Raw genomic sequence first — 19,866 nt, forward strand, 5'->3', positions numbered from 1 at the left:
AACAGTTTACCTGCCCAATTATTTACGAAGCTACATTTTACTTCGATCTAATTGGGAGCTAGACCTTCCGTATCGAGGGGAAAAGTAGACTATGACCTAGTTGCTCGAACTGCGTCAGACAGGCTGTTTCAGCTCACACAAGAACCCTCATACCTGCTCCAGCACAAAGTATTGTGGAAGGAACGGAGAAAAAACAGTGATAGAAGGAAATGAGGTAATTTCCTACTCAGTGATCCCATCTTTCCTCCTCGGATATCGAAGTCGCAATCGATTATATAATTAAACTCGACGAATCGTGTTCAATTCTTTTGCGTTATTTCTTCAATTACGATCATACATAATCTGTACCATGCACAAGTTATACAGGGCCAATTATAGACCTTAATAGTATGAGAGAATAAAGTGTATATGATTGTACTAAGGCGCAGGACTATGGATAATATATATGCCTTTATATTCATTATTCAATTTCTCATGTTCGTAGACACAAATTTTCAATAACAGTGCCGAATATTCAGTATTGTCACCTACCGCTACTCCGAGCCAGATGAATCCAATCCACATATTCGACCAGATTTCATCAATACCCATTTCAATTATAATTTAAAATGATATATGGGGTATTGGTGGCACAGAGACACTATTTCTTCAGCCCGGCTTTACATTAATGTGAATCGACAGCTTTATGCACTGGATTCATGTTTCGTGCAAACTATAAAGATAAAAGCATCTATTTATATTTTAAATTTAAATTTCTTTATTACAATGCATTCATCTCCAATTATTTCCTTCCCACTTTCTCCACTTGGCATTACCCTTCTCCACACTAACTTCGAACTCAATCTCTTTTGATTGACCTTGTTTCATTTTCTGGTCGCAATGTCAACTGTAACTCATTTTTCCTCTGGCTACCGCCAGTAGCGCCACTGTTCTTGTACATCATATTCCCTAGAGCTCTAAAGCTGACACACGACAGAGGACAAGCCCTAGCCGCCTGCCACGCCCTCCACATCCATATCCGGACACTGTAAGGGGTTTCTAATTGACCGTAGCAAGGCTCACAGAGTATTTAGAACAACTGGCTAATTACAGATATTCGGAACGTTGGTTAAGTGAAACCACTTCAATACCGTGTAACGTGTCTAGAGATTAAAGTAAATCAAGTGTTTTTATTTCTAAATAATTTCCAACTGAGTTCATATGTAAAATTTGTGTTCAAATTGTGTGGATGTAATTTTTTTTAAGATCTGACATTATATTTTAGAACATTATACGTTTATACAATAAAATATTTATCTGATATAGCTTATGATGAGTATTTCAAATAATTAATGCACCGTTGTTCACAACTTAGACCTTAGATACATATTTAAGGTAGTTTCTTTGTAGGAAACATTTATATTTGAACACTGTATCAGAAATGAAAGAACGTCCCCTGCACAAATGGCAGAGCAGGGCATCGGCCTATCTACACAACACCGGTCTCTTGGAGGATTAGCTACAAAAGCAGGAGACCCCTGAGAGCTAATTCGGATCACCGGCAATCTGCCGAAGGAGAGAACTGTTTCGGATACTTCTGAAAGATCTTTTGTCTCGTAATATATTTTGTTACTTCTTATCGCGTATGACAAGGTCTTTATCATTAATTAAGAAAGTCAGATCACAATATCTTGCGTAGTTTACCTTTATAACTATCCTAATATGATCAAGCTAATATTGTAACATGAATTTAAACGCATCCCACGCTCTTCAGACATAAACTACTAATGGACTATGAGTTCAACTCCTGTAGAGTAATCACACGTCACAAAAACTTTATTTCTGAAATTTATAAAGTCTATAGCTTTCGACTGTTTAGGAGTTTATTGTAGAAGTACGTAAAACATAAATTAAATCTTATAAGTCCACGACTTGTCATAAAAATGTAGAACAAATCCAAAACAAAATTTTGATGTAACAGCCACAAACCAGTATTTTATTCACAAATAAATTAAGAAAATATTAAATTTGACGAGTGTTTAATACCCATTGAGACCAGAATATTTGCATTCATATATTCTACACAAATAATAAATAATGTAAATCACAATTCATGTAACGAAATAACAAAGAATTTTAGTCGGAAACCCGAACAGAAGAGACCAAATTACAATCAGAATGTAGAATAATATACGGCGTGAAATAAATCTTCGAAAGCCGCATAATTTCTTGGCCAGCTGAGCGACTACTAGCTTCGCAAGAATGACTACACTCGGTAATGTGTGTGTTTACTACATAAAACTGTTTCGCTTGAGTTCATATATTTGATCACTGAAACGATTTAGTGTTTAAAGTCACGGAATATAACTTTATTACATTTTTACACTCACACGACGTTCCTTTTTCGTTTAACTGACAGGTTCAGAAGTAGGCCACAGCTGGAGATCAGGAGCTACTGTACAAAGGTAACATCCGCTGCTCGGTCGAAATAAGTTTATTAGACAATCGGGATTGTTTCTTGCGTGAAACTAAAGCGATGTCATACCGATTCGCGTACCGCAGGGACATCCCTGGTAACCTGGCAGGTAACGTTACAGACAGTTTGTAATGAGCACCAGTTCTGCAGTTACACATGACCAAGTTACAAAAGGGATAGTTAAGCTTACATGTAAATGAGAAGACTCTTCACGGTTGCCTACAAGTGTCATCAACTTACAGCTGAGTCACGTGATAAACTTGCAGGAATAGTCAGGGTCGTATGATCTACCAAATGTAAATAGAAATTAAATTCAGTAAACATAGTCTAATTAAGCTATCTATAACCTCTTATATTTTGTTAAATATCCCTTTAATTACTCAAAATTGCTTTTGTAAATTCATACAATCTGTTGTTAAAAATTTAAAAGCCCATGATTCAAAATATTCCTTTAGGTCTACATTTGATACAAACTTTAATATAAATTGTAACTTTATGAAGTGTTTCTCAATTGATTAGGCAACGAAATTAAGTTTACTTCAGGAGAAAGTAGACCTAATTTTTTTTTTGTAACGAGTTGGAAAATTGTCTTAATAAATGTGAAACCATTTCCGAGTCCAGTGCCGTGTAACATTGCCACGCCAGGTGGCGTTCCTCCAGGCGCTCAAACTGATACTTCTGCCGAACTTCAGAACTTCTGGCCCTGACAACTTGAGCACTGAAGAAGCTAAAACGCAGGCCTACTAAAACCTTCCTTACGGAATAATAAAGAATGTTCACGAAGAGTCGAAACGAGCAGTTACGTGGTTAGAGCAAAAACGAATCCAGTTATCTTCCGATACGCGTGTACACTATTGTGTAACAGAAAAAATAACCCCGTTGTAATACCAGACGGCATCTTGTTCGATCAATCTGTAAAGAAACTCTCATACCTGCATTAGTCACGACAGTTTTATTTAAGCTTTGTATTTTTAAAACATACGTTAAGTGAGTAATAAAGTAGTTCTCACAAATATTTATTGCTATAAGATTAATCTGATTTTTGGTCACTCAAAACTGACACTTAACGTGTTTTTATACGTTCACATAACGTTCTGAGAAAATAATAGTGACAGTATATGAAACTCAATCGAAGTAACGTGAGTATGGCAAGGAGAATGAGATGGGCGGGGAATGTAGTATGCATGGGATAAAGCAATGCATATAAAATTTAGTTAGAACATGAGAATGAAATGAATTACTTGGATGACTTTAATGGGATGTGAAGGATTCATCTGACTCAAAATACGGTCCAGTAGAGGGTTATTTTGAACAAAAATCTGAACTTTACGGTTTCACAAAAGGAGAAGAATTTCTTGAGTATCTAAGCTGAAGCCAACTTATCTGTGAACTTCTTAATTTTATACCATCAATGATATCAACATGAAATTTTGTACATTAAGGAATGTTCGAAAACTATGCAACTTTGTTGACGTATTTTCTTTTTTCTAATATGTAAAACAACATGGCGGTTGGCGAAACTGGCACTGATGTAATCAATGAATCACTGAGTATGGCATGGAAAATATAAAAAAATACAGTTCGTAAGTAGTATCACCAAAACAATTTAAATTTTTTAAAATAATTATATATATATATATATAAGAACAAATTCTCTAAAACCAACTATAGTAAATACAACAAAAAGCAGAAATAATTCAGATATAATAAGAAACAGCAATTACGGAAATATTAGTCACAGCTTCAAAATACTGCGCTGTTGCCCCTAGAGTAATCTAATCTAATACATTATAAAAATATAACCAATATGTTAAATAAAGAAAATATAGCTCAGCATTTTCATAAACGCACCTACAAATCATCTACAAGCCATACTTAAAAATTTAAACTGTGGACCTAAACATGTAATGGCAAAATCGGAAGCAATGGGCTTATATTTTACATCTTTAACAGTTTAAAACTCTGTGATATTGGAAACTAATCAACAATGCACATATTTTATACTTTACAGTTCTCGCCAGTCTCAAAGTATAGATAAAAGCATTTGACAGCGAGCAGACGCCTCTTCTGTAACATGTCTGTGGCCTACTCAGTTTCCAAGGAGACTTTTGCTGGGGTAGAGGCGGTCTGAACTCGGATGTGCACTCATTCCAAAGTTACGAATTAATCGAACTTTACTGCCTAGTTCTCTAAACGCCTTCAAAGAACGGCATCCACATTTCAGATAGGCTTTTACAAGTCTGTGGTGTAATTAAAACTTCTTACACAGACAAAAAAGATTGAAATGGTCCAGCACTTTATTCAAAAAGTTGCTATAAACTCAGTAAAATTAATTATAATTTCACAGTTACTTATTTCCTCCGACGGCTGTATTTATCTGACAACTAATTCAGAGGCAAAATGTCATAAACATAAATACCAACGCAATTTGTGCTACTGAGGGGCACAGCATGACGGTGACTGTACTCAATAGTAGCATAGCTTGGAGGGACACAATGAGGAAGTTAAAAAAATATAGCCTTTTCATTGTAGAGTCCAATTTAGTACAACCATAATAATGAGAACACCGTTAGGAGGCAACTCATTCTGCTGTAGGGGGATGAGAAAGTTCATTTTGACCGTTTGCCTTTTGATTACCTTCGTGCTCTGCCTCTCTCTGCATCGAATGACCGCCTTTATCTTGTGTGTTGGATAAGGCGATAATCGTATTGATTCATTATATCCGGTGTTGATGGCAGGGGCCAACCCAAAACACAGTCATTCTTTATCCTGGCCGGCTGAGTGAGTACAGCAAACAGGCAGCTTAGGGCGAATAGGCGGTGTGCGAATGGGATCAAAGCTCATTGTAACCCTTTGTGCGCGCGTATACACAGTCCTGATGCTTCATGCCTTCTAGCTAAGTTTTCACAAATTCAAACCACGTAGCCTTGTTCCATTCTCTTGGGCTCTTGTTTCTAGATGGAAAGTGGAGGTGGAAGGGGATCGGAGGGCGGTTAGTGGCGAATGTGTGCATGTATGTATGTGCCACTGTTTTGGGTTCAGTCAGAAACTAGGAAGCAAAGAGATGGGATGTTACGTATGCAGGCTCTCAACACAGAACTGTCCTTATTTTGTTACAAGGTCTTCAGAACACAGCAAGAGCTTCCTCAAGAGTAAAAGTTCACTCAGAATTCCAGGTCGCTTTTATTTTCGTACTTATCCACATTGTATTTATAAACGCAAAGTGAAAACTCTACGAGATACCTCATTCTTTAAACCCGCTTAAATTTAATCATGAGTAACACATTGTAATGTGATTAGCCTTCGGGGTGAACGATCACGGTTCGAATCCTAGTAGGGAAAAATTACTTTTTCACCACCAAGAACGGATCGAATCTGTGACTCTCACAGCCTCATGTCCCTTGGGTACTTAGTTAAAGTTGGCGGAGCGTGAAGCTAAAAGTTTAACCTTACGAGGAAAAACTGTCATGGCTACGTAATTCGTGTTACTGAAATTATTCAGTACTTTGCCCCGTGGTTACTGTGACTGGGTTCTGAATATAAAATAAGAATACGCTTAAACAATAACAGGTGGCAAATATAAATCTGAATAGATCAGCACTGGCATCACTGAAGACAGAGGCTCGAAGTTGCATAGGAAGCTATAAATATGTAACTTTATCAGGCCTTTAGTTTTGAAAATCTTATACGAAATATTTTGAAAAATCGTTCAAATTTTAGTGTTATATTATAAACGTAACGTAAGTAAGAAATTTTCATCACACACATCTGCAGAGATTCATCTTCATTTCTTATGGTGTAGTGTTGAACAATTGTGCCAGAACGGCGGAACACTAACAACAGATCTCCTTCATACCGTCTTATCTCCCAACACATCGTAGCACAAATTTAAATTTCGAGTAAGAACGTCTTTATGAAACAATCGCAGCGAAATTATAATAAATTCCGACTACCATACGAACATCGGAACCCTAAAATACAAGACATCGGAGAATGCTCTTCCTACTTTTTAAGCCTGGTCCACATTATACTCCTTGTGTCGTAAAGTAACGAAACGTAACGGTGAATACGAATGTGTGGACGCTTTTGCTGTAAAACTCTCCTCTTCGGTTCGAGCCCGATCCACACTGTAACACGTCACGTGTAGGCGTTCCCCAGAATGTGCGCCGCCTCGTCCACATGTGATCCTACGAATCCTTCTGCGTTACGCTGTGCTATAGATCTATGTAGGCCTAAAAGGAAAATAGATTTTGTGAGTTATGTCCGAACTCCATGTATATTTAGTAATACGAGGTGCGATCGGAAAGTTTCTAGACTGCGCGTATAAAGACCCGTACACTTATCTCAGGTATTAAATTCATCCATCACCCTCGAAGTAGTTCCCCTGGGAGTGAACACAACGATCCCAGCGCCGCTGCCAAGCCTGCAAGCATCCCTGGAAATCTTTCTTTGTCAGCCTGTCAAGCACCATCTGCGATTCTGCCTGAATCTCTTCTATCGTCTCAAATCTCCTTCCCTTTAGCTGAATTTTCATATGCAGTGTAGTGGACAATACGCCATTCTGTGTCCTAATGTCTTGGGTGAGTATGAATATTGGAACGCAGTTGATCTTAATAGCTGTGTGCTGTGGTAAGTTTTTAAGGCCAGTTTGCATGCATTCCTCTGAGTATGAGCACCAGGTAGAAGCAACGAAGCGGCAGTGTTGAATCAGGACGCGACACGACGACCATCAATTTGACAGCTCAGTAAAGTTGGCTATGAATTACAAGAATAAACAGATAAAGTGATATATAAGTGTCTCAAAGCAACGAAGAGAAGATGGCTGCAAATTTTGGAAAATCTCATAAACGAATCAACATTATGAAATATTACATTCGTGATTCATATCTTAACTCAAGCGTGGATATTATGTGCAACTTCATTATACGGTTTCAAAGTTCGTATATGTCAGCGAGGAGGATGGGAGCTATTAAGAGAATTTCATCTGATTCTTTGTCTTTCGGCATTTCATTTCATTTCATTTCATCAGCCTGTATTCCACCTGGCGTTGAGGAAAATCTTTTGTTCCCTCTCATGTCTCACATTCAGTACCGTCTCGACCCCTCTGCTGTCGTCATATTTCGAAAAAGGAAATTAAATCTGTGTTAGTAGAAAAGAGAGCCAAAGAGAGTGAAAGACGAGCCATCGCCCTGGAGTACTAGAATCCATACGAACAGTTTTCAAGGATTACACATTTCTGGTCTCATCTGTTTAACAGATTACAGAATAATGGTAACTATACATGCCATATATTAATAACAACGCATTTGGTATAGATGGTTATCGAATGATTTTCGGTGTAAACAGAAATTTTTTCGAAGATTTATGTCTCCTTGGTTGTTGCGCTGTGTAGTCTAGTCGATGTTTATCAACGTTTCAGAGGTCATACTGCCTCCGTCATCAGGGCGGTGAGTATGAAGATTTCTGTCTTCTGGGTTGTAGCGCTGTGTTGTCTGGTAGATGTCAACCAACGTTTCAGAGGTCCATACTGCCTCCGTCATCAGGGCGGTGAGTATGAAGATTTCTGTCTTCTGGGTTGTTGCACTGTGTAGTCTGGTAGATGTCAACCAACGTTTCAGAGGTCCATACTGCCTCCGTCATCAGGGCGATGAATATCATATTCGTCCTGATGACAGAGGCAGTATGACCTCTGATAAGTTGGTAAACATCGACCAGACTACACAGCGCAACAACCCAGAAGACATAAATCTTCATACTCACCGCTGTGAAAACCTCAAATCATACATAAATTATTTTCTTATCAGTGTTAACCAATTTATCTTCGTAATCGTGAAATAAGTTTCCATTGTGGAACGGGATAAATCCTCAAATATTACTTATACGAGCTTTGTTATCAAAGAGTGAAACTTTAAATTTAGTAAAAATATGACTGTACACGTACCGTCTAATATGTAACTATAACGGAGAAATACTTTAAAATGTAACATAAGACAGGCACATATGAAACAGGAAATCTCCTATGTAAGTCGCGTATCCAATTAAATTACTGCTAAGTAGTTGCACATGCAGCACATAAACTGTGATCCGATTAGAACTAATTAGCACATTAATCAGGAATTAACTCTATTCATGGCTTCAGTGACTGTGATCAATTGGATACACAATAAACTTGTAAGCCTTGAAGTAATTTATCCAATAGACAAATAGAACCAGTACGAAAATGCACTATTAAATTTTACTTTTTAAAATCTAGTGGTAATTATATGAACCACCTACTTTAACAATCACAACTTTGAATTTTGCCTAAAGAGTGTGTACTGGTTTCGTGCGGTTATCATTTAGCGATTATTTCCTTAAGCATAAATTTATTTTGTAGCTGAGATGCGTTATTTGGGTAAGAACTGATTTTAAGTACCATCTAGATTAACTTCGGGCTTCATTGTGTTCATAATGTGGTACCAATATATACTAGGTAATGTTTATACATAAATATAAACCACCTAAACAGTGATTCCTGTGGTTGGGGTTAACATGGCATGTTAAAATGGAGAACGAGAATTGAATTGAACTGCACATGGCGTCACATTTCATCATAATCACACATTTTAATTAATAAACTCTGTAGTAAATATTTATCAGAGTAAGCTAAAATCAAGTGTAAGCAACCTTTTTGTCATGTGTATCCAAGTAAGTTGGAAATAAGTTCATGCTATGGCTCTTTCTGGGTTGTAGCGCCTTGTACCTCCTATTCGTCGCCCTGATGATGGAGGCAGTAAGGAACTTTGAACGATGGTAAATGTCTACCAGACTACACGAGCTACAACCCAGAAGATAGCCATCTTCGGACTTTGCGCTGGATAAACATCAAATCCTACTTTCAAAAAACTCAAGAAAGTACATATTTTCTTGCGCAAAGTCAGGTCTAAATGAAAACTGAAGTCGTTTCTTAACTTTCCATAAAATCCTCCAATATTAAATTCAATTACAATCGGGTTATCCGTTCTAAAACACGAGTAACACGTCTCACTTACAAACATACACTTCAGTAAGAAAGCGTGACATCGGTAAGACAATACAGAGAAAGTGATAAAGGTGAAGATTATATGTAAGCATTCTAAAATGCATGGAAATAATTAGTAGACTGAGTCGAAAACCTAAATGGAATAAACACTTCAGAGGAGCGGGAATGAATGTAAAAAAATACGCAAATCGAAAACAGCTTAATTTTTGGATGAAAACTCAAGAAATTTGTTTCGACACTAAAGGACGCCTAGTATCTTAAGAGTTAGCTACTAGCGACTCTTAATGCTATTATAACTGTAAAATATTTTAAGCTATCATCAGATATCAGACTTAATCTTATTATTCGAAACTTATAAACTACACAAATTTTACCCTTAAAAATTTGTTAAATTCGGATATTTCATAAAATTCAGTGCTTGACTCCCTACTGGGACGTATGTAAATAATACTTCAATCAGGATTTTCCTACCTACCATTGTATTCAATAACAACAGTTCTGATTTTATACAGACTTTTTTATTCGCTTCCTGGCCTGTAGCAATCAGAATGAAATGTAAAATGGGTAGCCAATCAGAAGTGTAACTTTATTCAGCCATTTCTAGGAACACGTAGCTTTCATCAGGTACCCAGACACGCGTGTTAATTCGTTTGATGAATACAGAACGTCCGTTGCAGACCGTTCTATTAATGATAACCTACATCATTTGGAAGAAATACAAAGGACAAATAGACAAGTTTATTTCGCTCTATGACTATCCGCTGTTCTAGTATGTTTGTATTACCTTGCAATTTTTGAGAGATATTAATTTCTACGTCATTTAAAATCTACAAGTTTTCCTCTTGGTTTATATGGTCTATGACACTCAGGTAAGAACATACGTTAGATAAATGGAAGGTACTTACAACACGTTATTAAGGGCAGTGGTATTGAAATTCCTACTCAGTTTCTTTAACAAAGCACAGACGTATTTTGGCCCGATGTTCCGTAACTCTGAATAAATAATATCCCAATTTCTATTGGCTGATTTAGTTGCAATAATATTGCTCTACTGATTGAAATCATCCAGGGATTTCAGATGCTTGTCACAGCTATTTCATTTATGGAATATCTGACAGCACATGTACGTTCATGATACTTATTTCACACGTCTAATAACTTAATATGTGACAATTTATATACGGCTTGAAGCAATTATATTATTAATTAATAATGTAGCTCCATGGAAACATTCGGAGATTCTTTTTTTTTTACATACTGGAATTACAACGCTTAAATAAGATTTAAACTGCGTCAGGAATCAGTGTTTTTTATGATTTAGTCGCTCATAGTACAAGAACGTGACACACAATCAGAAATGTAAAAAATTCTCTTAGTAATTTATTTCGTTACAAACTCCTTTTTATGAATGTCTGTTTCACGTGTTGGAGGATAAGTATTAGATAAACATGAGTGGGAGGCAAATACGATTTTAGCATAAATTTAATACTGATTTATATATAAAGATTGCTGTCTTCTGGGAAGTAGTACCGTGTAATGTGGTAGATAATGTTTCATCACCTTGATGACGAAAGCAGAAAGCTCTTCTCTAACATCGATCAATATCTACCAGATTACACTGTGCTACATTCCAAAATACGGGGCCGTCTTCAATTCGTCGCCGTGCTGACCTCCAATCTCGCTTCCTTAATACATTTTCCACTTCATTTGAATAATAAACATCAACATTATTAATATAAACCTATAGTAACATGACACATTCGTTACGTATTACGATTACATAATTAAACAAATATTTATATGTTCACAGTAATCTATATAAAAATTCATCCAATAATTCGTAAATTATTTTTACTTACCTGAAAATATAAGTATGAGAAATACAATCTGCTGCATATTGAAAAAGTATTCTACAACATTAGTATTAAAATGTATTATTCGAAGAGATAATTTTGGAAGTACACACAAAAAGAGAATAATACTTAAATAAATATTACGTAAGTACGTTGTGTAGATATGAACTACACTTATCCATTTGACAACACATTCGAATAATTAGTCTTAAAGTCGACGCTAACAAAATTTCGGGATCAAAAGGACATTTTGTCACCGAATAAATAAAAGTTTCTTATGAGAAGGTTTGTACAATGACGGTACATCTTTCTGACATTTTCAGTAGCTGTGGACGTTGAAAAAGTAGAAGACAAAATTGAAAAGGAAGTGGGAAGATGAAAAGAAGAAGGAAGAACAGAAAGTTAATTGTGGCAAAGAAATGGAAATACATTAAGTCCCGGCAAGGTCTGTTTACCTGCCCTCCTACGCAGTTTACATTCCATTACACTGCCGCCCATACAGGGAACATTAGATAACGCAGCACAGATGAGTACCAACTAATCTACCTGAAAACAGCAATTAATTTCAAGAGCAGCGGGAAACATGAATTATTAAATTACCAACATTTACACAATTATGTAGTTTTACAATAATTAAAACAATGTTACCTTCAATTCTTCATTATATGTTTACGTTGAAAAATTACATTTCATATTTTGAAGTATATGTAACTTTGATATAGGCCAATTTTAAGTTTAATGTATCAACTTTCTTATACGAATTTAAAGAGTAATATATAGCTTAATTATATTCGTAGAAATTACAAAAATTTTCTATAAAGTTGTACGACAGAATATTTAATAACATTTGATGTTGTCTCCTTTTATATATATATATATATATATATATATATATATACTTAGACTAATTCATATAGAAAATGTAACTTATAACAAATTAAGAGCCAAAAAAAATTCATCAAAAAATTAGTGAGCAAACTAATATACTTTTTTGTTATGTATAACAAATTCTTACAAGCTAGTTCAGAGGTTTTTATCAATACACATCAAACAGGAATTTATACACCGATGTAATCAAATGTTGTATTAAATCCCTCAGTTCTCCAATTGATTTGAATCCTGGGCCATTAGAAATTACCTCTGTTCGACAAATTTCCTAGGTCTAACTTTCCCAGATTTCTATGTGGATCCTACTGAACTGAAAGATTGCAAGCCTCGCACCTTTGACAACGTTAAAGAAAGGTCTAACACCAGAAAACACAAAGAAATAATGCAGACATCCATTTAAGACTACAGAAGGAATCGAACCGAAACCCCAGTGTTCGAGTGGAACCTTATCATACAAGGCTTATAACACCCTACAACTGCAACGCATTCCAGTACTTCTGAACATAAACCCTGCCGAAAGCAATAATGACGTACAAAACTAATATTGCACCAAGAACAGTTTCTGCGACATCGAACCGGAGCCTTTTATATGGTGAGAGTCAATCTCTAACATCTGGACGGTGGATGAGGTCCACTTATAGCCATTCTTCGGTAACATCTGTGTTTTATAGCAATACAAAAAATCCACATCCCACCATCATGAAGTCGTTATATACTATGAAGTTCACACTGTACTAGGCATACAAAGGCGCTACATAAGGACCCTCACCACGAAACGCAGTTTAAAGGGTTCTACGATGGCGCGTTACAATCGATATTGCAGTTTCTCTGGACTCGATCCATCGTTCAATATTCTAAAACAAGACCACTACGTTTCGGGAGCTGGCTCTGATCCCATCTTCAGGTGAAAAAACGTATTCTGTTGGGGTCGACAGAAGCGTCTAATGCCATTCAATCCCTACAGCTCCAACGCATGCATGACTTATCATTTTGCAAGTTCTGCAAAACCAACTCTCCATACACTCACGATGTTTACCAACGGTATAAGCAGGACGGTATTACTAAAATAACTATTACAGAAGGATGATGTGATGATGCAGACTTAATTCACTGTTAATCAGCAAATAAACTCTTGACATCGTAACATAGATTAACTAGAAAATGTTTACTGTAATTATTATAAAATTCATTTAATATGGTTATCTTAAAAGCTACTAAGATGTGCTTTTGTGAGAGTGGATTTGACAAAGTTGTTTGAAAGTTAGAACTGGCGGACCCATTGAAAACAATAGGGCAATATTATTTCAGTATTTATATACCTTTTATGTAGTAACACTGTCAATAGATTAAATTATTGGATGTTTAATCAATAACGATCTAGAAACAATAACACAGAAAGAAGTTATGGCCTAATTTGAGGTACTATCTTGGCTTTTGCACTAAGGGTCTGAGGAAAACCACGAAAAGACGAACACGTTAATAGAAGAATGGTCAAATTGCATGAGTTATGGATGGTAGCCGAAGAATGAAACAATATATTACTCTTGAAACGTTGGTATCTACCTACAATTCCACAAGGCGTTACAACCCAGACGAGCAACATCGGCACCTTGTTGTCTAAAGCTCTCAATCTGTATCCCTCCCTCAGGTCGAAAGGCGAAGTTTCATGGCCATTTAAAAATAGAGATAAAATTGTAGTTTATTTTTTAATCTTTAGCATTCGACAACAGAGTTGAAGGCATAAAATTCTTAACAGATTGACAGCGAAATTAACGTACTCTCAGATTCTTCGTTAATGTATTCGCATAACACCCGGGTCCTTTAATAACATTACTCTTCTTTTTACTTCCATCTTCCACATACTCTAAAAAGGGGCATTTTACGTGCACTTCAATATATGTTATCACGCCATTCCGCAGTAGATACCATTTATTAAAAAGTTTTGTTTAAATTTCGTGTTTAAAATTATGTGGTTGATGCTTATTTAAACATTAAACGAATTCAAGACAGTCTACGCTTCTTAAAGTAGGGAAACGTTATTCTATGCAACGGCAGCGAAATTCATAAACCCTTGTAATGGATCGACTTGAAATCCTAATGAACACAAATTATAACTTTCATCTTTTGAATTACTAAAGTAATGGATGTTAATGCAGCCAAGTGTTGGAAGAAACGATTTTACTGAAACTTCGGAACGATGCCATTTATTTTATATGCTTCATAGCATTAACACTCCATTGTGCTGTAGACTTTAACTGCAATCAATGGTAAATGTAATTCGTTTTTATTTTTATTTGCTCAGAAATATTTAAGTGTCTCTGTGTTATTAGTGTTTTACGTCACGCACCTTGATCATTAAAGGTTAGTGTTAATGGGAGTCAACACCTGATTGTTCCCTAACTTGTTCATTACCATTGTACCTACTCTTCCAGAAATTCATGAACATACAAAACTTCAGTCTATAAACATCAAAAAAAAAATCCACGTGGACGAACTAAGCACAAATGGGAGGATAAAATTGATACCTATATTCGATATGTAAGCTATATACACTATATAGAGACTGGATTAAACTGGCTTGTGATGGGTCCAATAGTCATTTTTTGTTGTTTAATTTAAAAGCAGGGGGGGAGCTTCTTGACCTGATGAGTAACTATCATCTTTCAAGGAATATTATGCACCATAAACTTAGTGAATCAGTTAAAGAATATTATGCCACGTGTTGAAGAAATATTTTAACGTCCGAACGAAGCAGTAGGCTTTACAAACTGATAATGTTGCCGATACATTTAAATTTAAACAAGTTTAATGAATGTAAACACAGTCTATTCTGTGTATGATTTGAGGTTTTGACGGTGGTGAGTATGAAGATGGCTGTCTTCTGGGTCGTTGCGCCGTGTAGTCTGGTAGAAGTTTACCGACGTTTCAGAGGACCTTGCTGCCTCCATCATGGACAATCTATTCTTTTTAGTTTTTCAGTACATGTTTGTTCGAAGAACTGATAACAATTTTATATTTGTTTCTCTAACAGCTGTTATTTTTGAGCTACAGAAAAACTCAGGTAACCAGACAAGGCAACAACATATTCACATAATTCATTTTACCGCTCATGCGTATCAAAACACTGAATTCATATATTTCTCGTCACGAATCATAACTATGAACCATTGATTCGAAAATTTTCAATTTCACTTTCATATATTCACAAACTTGCCTTTGAATAAATGAAAAATTGGTATTGATATTTTATTCCCTCTCAAATAAGAAATTTATGAAATTGAAGATGTGCATTGAAATATTCCGAATAAAATGAGTTAATAATGTAGCAGCCCTATAGAAAGACATTTGGTTATCCTTCTATAAAACAGTCACTTTTAGTCAGACGGCATAGTTTTCTTATTCTTGAAAAGCATCACAAAACATATTCTAAAGTCGAGCTTGAAAATAAATCACCTCGTTATTTTTTATGTTACGTACACCCCATTTTCCATAAATTCAGCGACGAAATTGCGGAGTCTAAAGAATTAGTGAGTATAACGATTACACGCAGTGCAACTTTTCGCAGGAATTTCAGTTTCAGGGAGGCAGAAGAAATCTCTTTCTGGTCTTACATATTATAAACTTTTAATGACATAATTCTCAACAGTCACTGTGCGAGGTGCGCTAACCTAACTCTTCCTCCTAAATGCAAAACAAGTAACAAATTACGACTCTAAATTCACACCACCGATATAATATAACTGTTAATTTGTCTTCTTGTATAATTCAATAAATATGATGTATCATGAAGTCTCCTCGTTGTCTTTCCGTCCTTTATTTAACCGATTATATTGCACATGATAAATAATAAACAATGAACTGGAAGAAATACGGAAGGAAACGGTCATCTCCTTTCGTTTGGAGGATGCGAGGGAAATCACTGAAATCCTTAGTAAGACCATCGGGTGTCTAGGCAGAGATTTGAACACGAGAACTCCCAAATAGGATGGAAGAGTGCTAACCACTGCATCTCGGCGGGCAATGCCTTATAGCTGCTTAAATGTGATAAAGCACAACGAACATCACCATTTGATGGATATTCAGCCATACACTTTTAATGCATAAAGTGATCTAGGCCTGTTTGAAATTAGCAATCCTTATCACTATAAGGCACCTCAGTGGTAAATACTAACACGATGTAAGAATCTTATAATGTCAAATGCTCTCGTTTCATAATATAAGTAAGAATAATTCAGCGTGTTTTTACGTGAGTTTTGTTATGTACCAACTTCCATGGGTCGGGTTAAAAATAAAGGTGTCCTGGAATTATGTGTATCTTTATTAATTTTATTAAATATTACAAAATGAAGATTAATAACTAATTTAAAATAATTAGGATAGGTTTGGTAAAAAATGTGTTTTACACTAGGAAATAAATTTGATTACTTCAGTACAGTTACATGAACCAAATATCGTACAAAATATCATAGGTACTTACAGGACAGATATAAATTTTATGGAGCAGCACTCCACTGATAACAAGCCAAAATAACTAAAAAGTACTGTCCATACTGCTAATTTTCTTTAGTAACATGTAACGAGAACACAGATGAATGTTTCGTTGAGCTTGAGTCGATATGAAGTCCTTCTAAAGAAAAAAAAGTGTATTTCATGCAGAGTGGTGCATAAGACACGGACTGACGAGGAGCGTTTGATTCAAAACTACTAGCTACATCCATTATCTACCAGACATGAAGGCAGCCTTTGCCAGCTAACGAGCGTAATTAACCTTAATTAACAGTCGAGAATAAATTTCATAACATCAACTGGAATTTAGAATTTTATTATCGTTTTAATTCATAATTCATGTGGCCAGCAAGTTATGATGTAAATAATTCATGTTATAACTGCATTTATCTGAAAGCATGTTGGCATGCTACGTCATGTGGATACTGATTCTGCAATTTTAAACAATGTGCATGTAAATAAATTTACAGTCCACTAACGAAGAACACCTGAGTAGGCAGCATTCCTTAACTGTATTCTTACATTCCAGCGAACAGACCAATCTCTTTTTAGGAGCTTTCGCAGCGCGATTTTTTGATTAAGATCCACTGTCCGTCCGTCCATATGAGTTAGTATGTACGTATAAAAAATCCAAAAACTGAAGGGCTTGTTATGAAATGTGGTATTTTTATGTCATTCTGTACACTTATTTTCGAGATAAGCTTTAATAAAATTCTTTGCCACGTGTTATTGCCTGACCAGTTACTTTGTTCGCCGAGAACGAATATGTGCGATATCTCGACAACTACGAAGTATCAATACGAAGATAGCCGGTCTAAGGACAGCAGCATTAACCATTCGGGCATACGTAATCATATTTTTCGAGAGGCGATTGAATTTACGCAAGGACTTAGGATGTGTCTATTAATAAAATTTTATGTGAATCAGACGCTAACAAGGACACTCCGATAGACATACAATAGAATGATGAATGCCATGTCCTCATAAATTCCTTAGCGTATTCAATGTACGGAACTAAGCTGCTTAAATGTAAGGAAATACAATACGAGAGTTGACATTCGCTATATACAGATGATTGGAAAATACACAATCTTACACTGTTCGTAAAATATCCAGTTACATATTTTATTTTAAGTGGCTGTAAAGTATCATATGCCTAGATCCCCAGGTATATAATCAACTACCACACATATATACATGTTCAAAATTTAACACCAATTATTTCATTTGGTTATTATGAATCGTGGAACATTTACAGTCTTTCAAACTTCAGTATCCATTTCAGGTAATTTACTCTGACAAAGGGATTCTTATGGTTTGTATTTTAGTTCTATCAGTAACAGAAGATGGATATTATATTAAATAAAATCTATAAGCTGTAATATTGCATTAGGAACAATCATCAGTAATGAAACTCTAGCCTATTGTTTCTTTTCTGATCCAGTCATTCTCTAATGGATAAATGACTTGCAAATTTTCATTTATCTGAGGAAATAAATGTAATTAAATTTATATACTTTTGTCAGAATATCATTCTCCCTTAATCATTACGAGTCAGGCCCCTGGCCGCTTTTCATTCAGAATTAATTATGGAACAATTTATTCTCCTGCAATTTGGTACGCGTCTACTGGAATGCGGATCGCCCAAAGGAAAGTCTCTTCAATTTAATACATAACCACGAGTAAAACGAGAGAAAGCTACAAAAGGAAATGTCGCGGATATTCTCAGCAGAGAACTGGGTAATTATAAACAAGAAGTATTTAATGAAAGCCAATCGCATTTCTGAACCAACACAGCTACACAAAATTTAATCATATTTTGAACTACTATATGGCTAGATAAAGCATAGTCACGTTCCTAGATGAAACAATCAATCATATTCTGAAATCAAACACAGAGCTAATAGAAAGGTAATCATATTTCTAATTAGCACAGCTAGACGAAATATTAAAATTCGGAGTAAACAACTTATATTGTTTGATAGTCCAAATCCCTTTTAAATTTCTAAAATGGTTTTGCAACTTTTGCAGCGAAATTAATGTTCGACAGCGTAATGAATACAAAAAATGCTAACCGCGTTATCTGAACATCGATGAATTAGGCAATGGAAGGATATGGTGAAATCTGATATAATACAAAATCACAGTGAAACAGGTGATAACACAAAGTACATTCGAAAGCTTAGCTACGTGTGACTGCCACGAAGACTGCGATCGGTATAATCACCTGTCTCTGTCCTGTGCACTAACTGTTCTAAAAACGTTTTTAAATCAACTTTCCTTTATGACAATGTTACCCAGGCTCAATTTGTTACATTTTTATAAATACCATTATATAATATACACATAGAAATAATGTAAATATCGCAAATTAAAATCAATTAGTCTCTTGAAAATTGACCATTTTACAATAACATTCTTTCATTGATGTATATTCCTAATTAGCATATTCTGTGTGTCTTATAAGTATGAATAACTTTTTCAAGCAAAGTTCTACTCTACTGACAAAGAAATTCCCGGCCTGTTATGGGACTCGGTTGAATCAGCCAGGAATAGAAGAGTAAACGTATGTTCCTGTATTTTATTTATTTATATACTTATTTTAGTCTTCTGAATTCATACTCACTCTACTTAACAAGAAGTAACAATGTGAATGATTTTTCATTCGGGAAATTTTACAGTACTTACATGGTTTAGTAAATTACTTGCCAGTAACAGATATGGTATTAGAACTGCACCAACTATAGGACTTACTTACCTGCAATAAAAATTATTATAATCTTTACCTCTTACACCAGCACTATAAAATAATTATTTTCAAAAAATTCAATTTATTAGGTGGTTTGAAATTATACCACCAATATCGATGCGATATGTTGCTCCGAAATGATGTTAACACAACGTCACAGGCCAGAAGATCACAATCTACTGATCACCATCTTGAAAATATTAGGTCTCAAACATAAGTGTATTTAAATATTATTCCAAGCCATATAAAATACGCCTACTTATTCCCTGCGTTACACGTTACGAGTACAGGAAACAACAGTATAGCTAGTTGTTTTGGAAAAAGGGATTTCGCCTACAGCTCTGCAGAACTTATTAACATAGAACCAAAAATGTATTAAGAGTCTTCACCATGA

The 19,866-nt window shown here is 35.4% G+C and overlaps 1 protein-coding gene across 13 annotated transcripts in view; it reads right to left on the reverse strand.

Moving 5' to 3' along the window:
* The window catches only part of LOC110827981 (E3 ubiquitin-protein ligase sina-like), a 635,101-nt gene that overhangs the window by 319,795 nt on the left and 295,440 nt on the right, over positions 1-19,866 (reverse strand). The gene's annotated exons all lie outside the window — the stretch shown is intronic.

The sequence above is a fragment of the Zootermopsis nevadensis genome, unplaced genomic scaffold (assembly GCF_977971745.1).
Source record: "Zootermopsis nevadensis isolate Lab colony 2312 unplaced genomic scaffold, Znev_1.0 Znev_ptg000024l, whole genome shotgun sequence".
NCBI lineage: Eukaryota > Metazoa > Arthropoda > Insecta > Blattodea > Termopsidae > Zootermopsis > Zootermopsis nevadensis.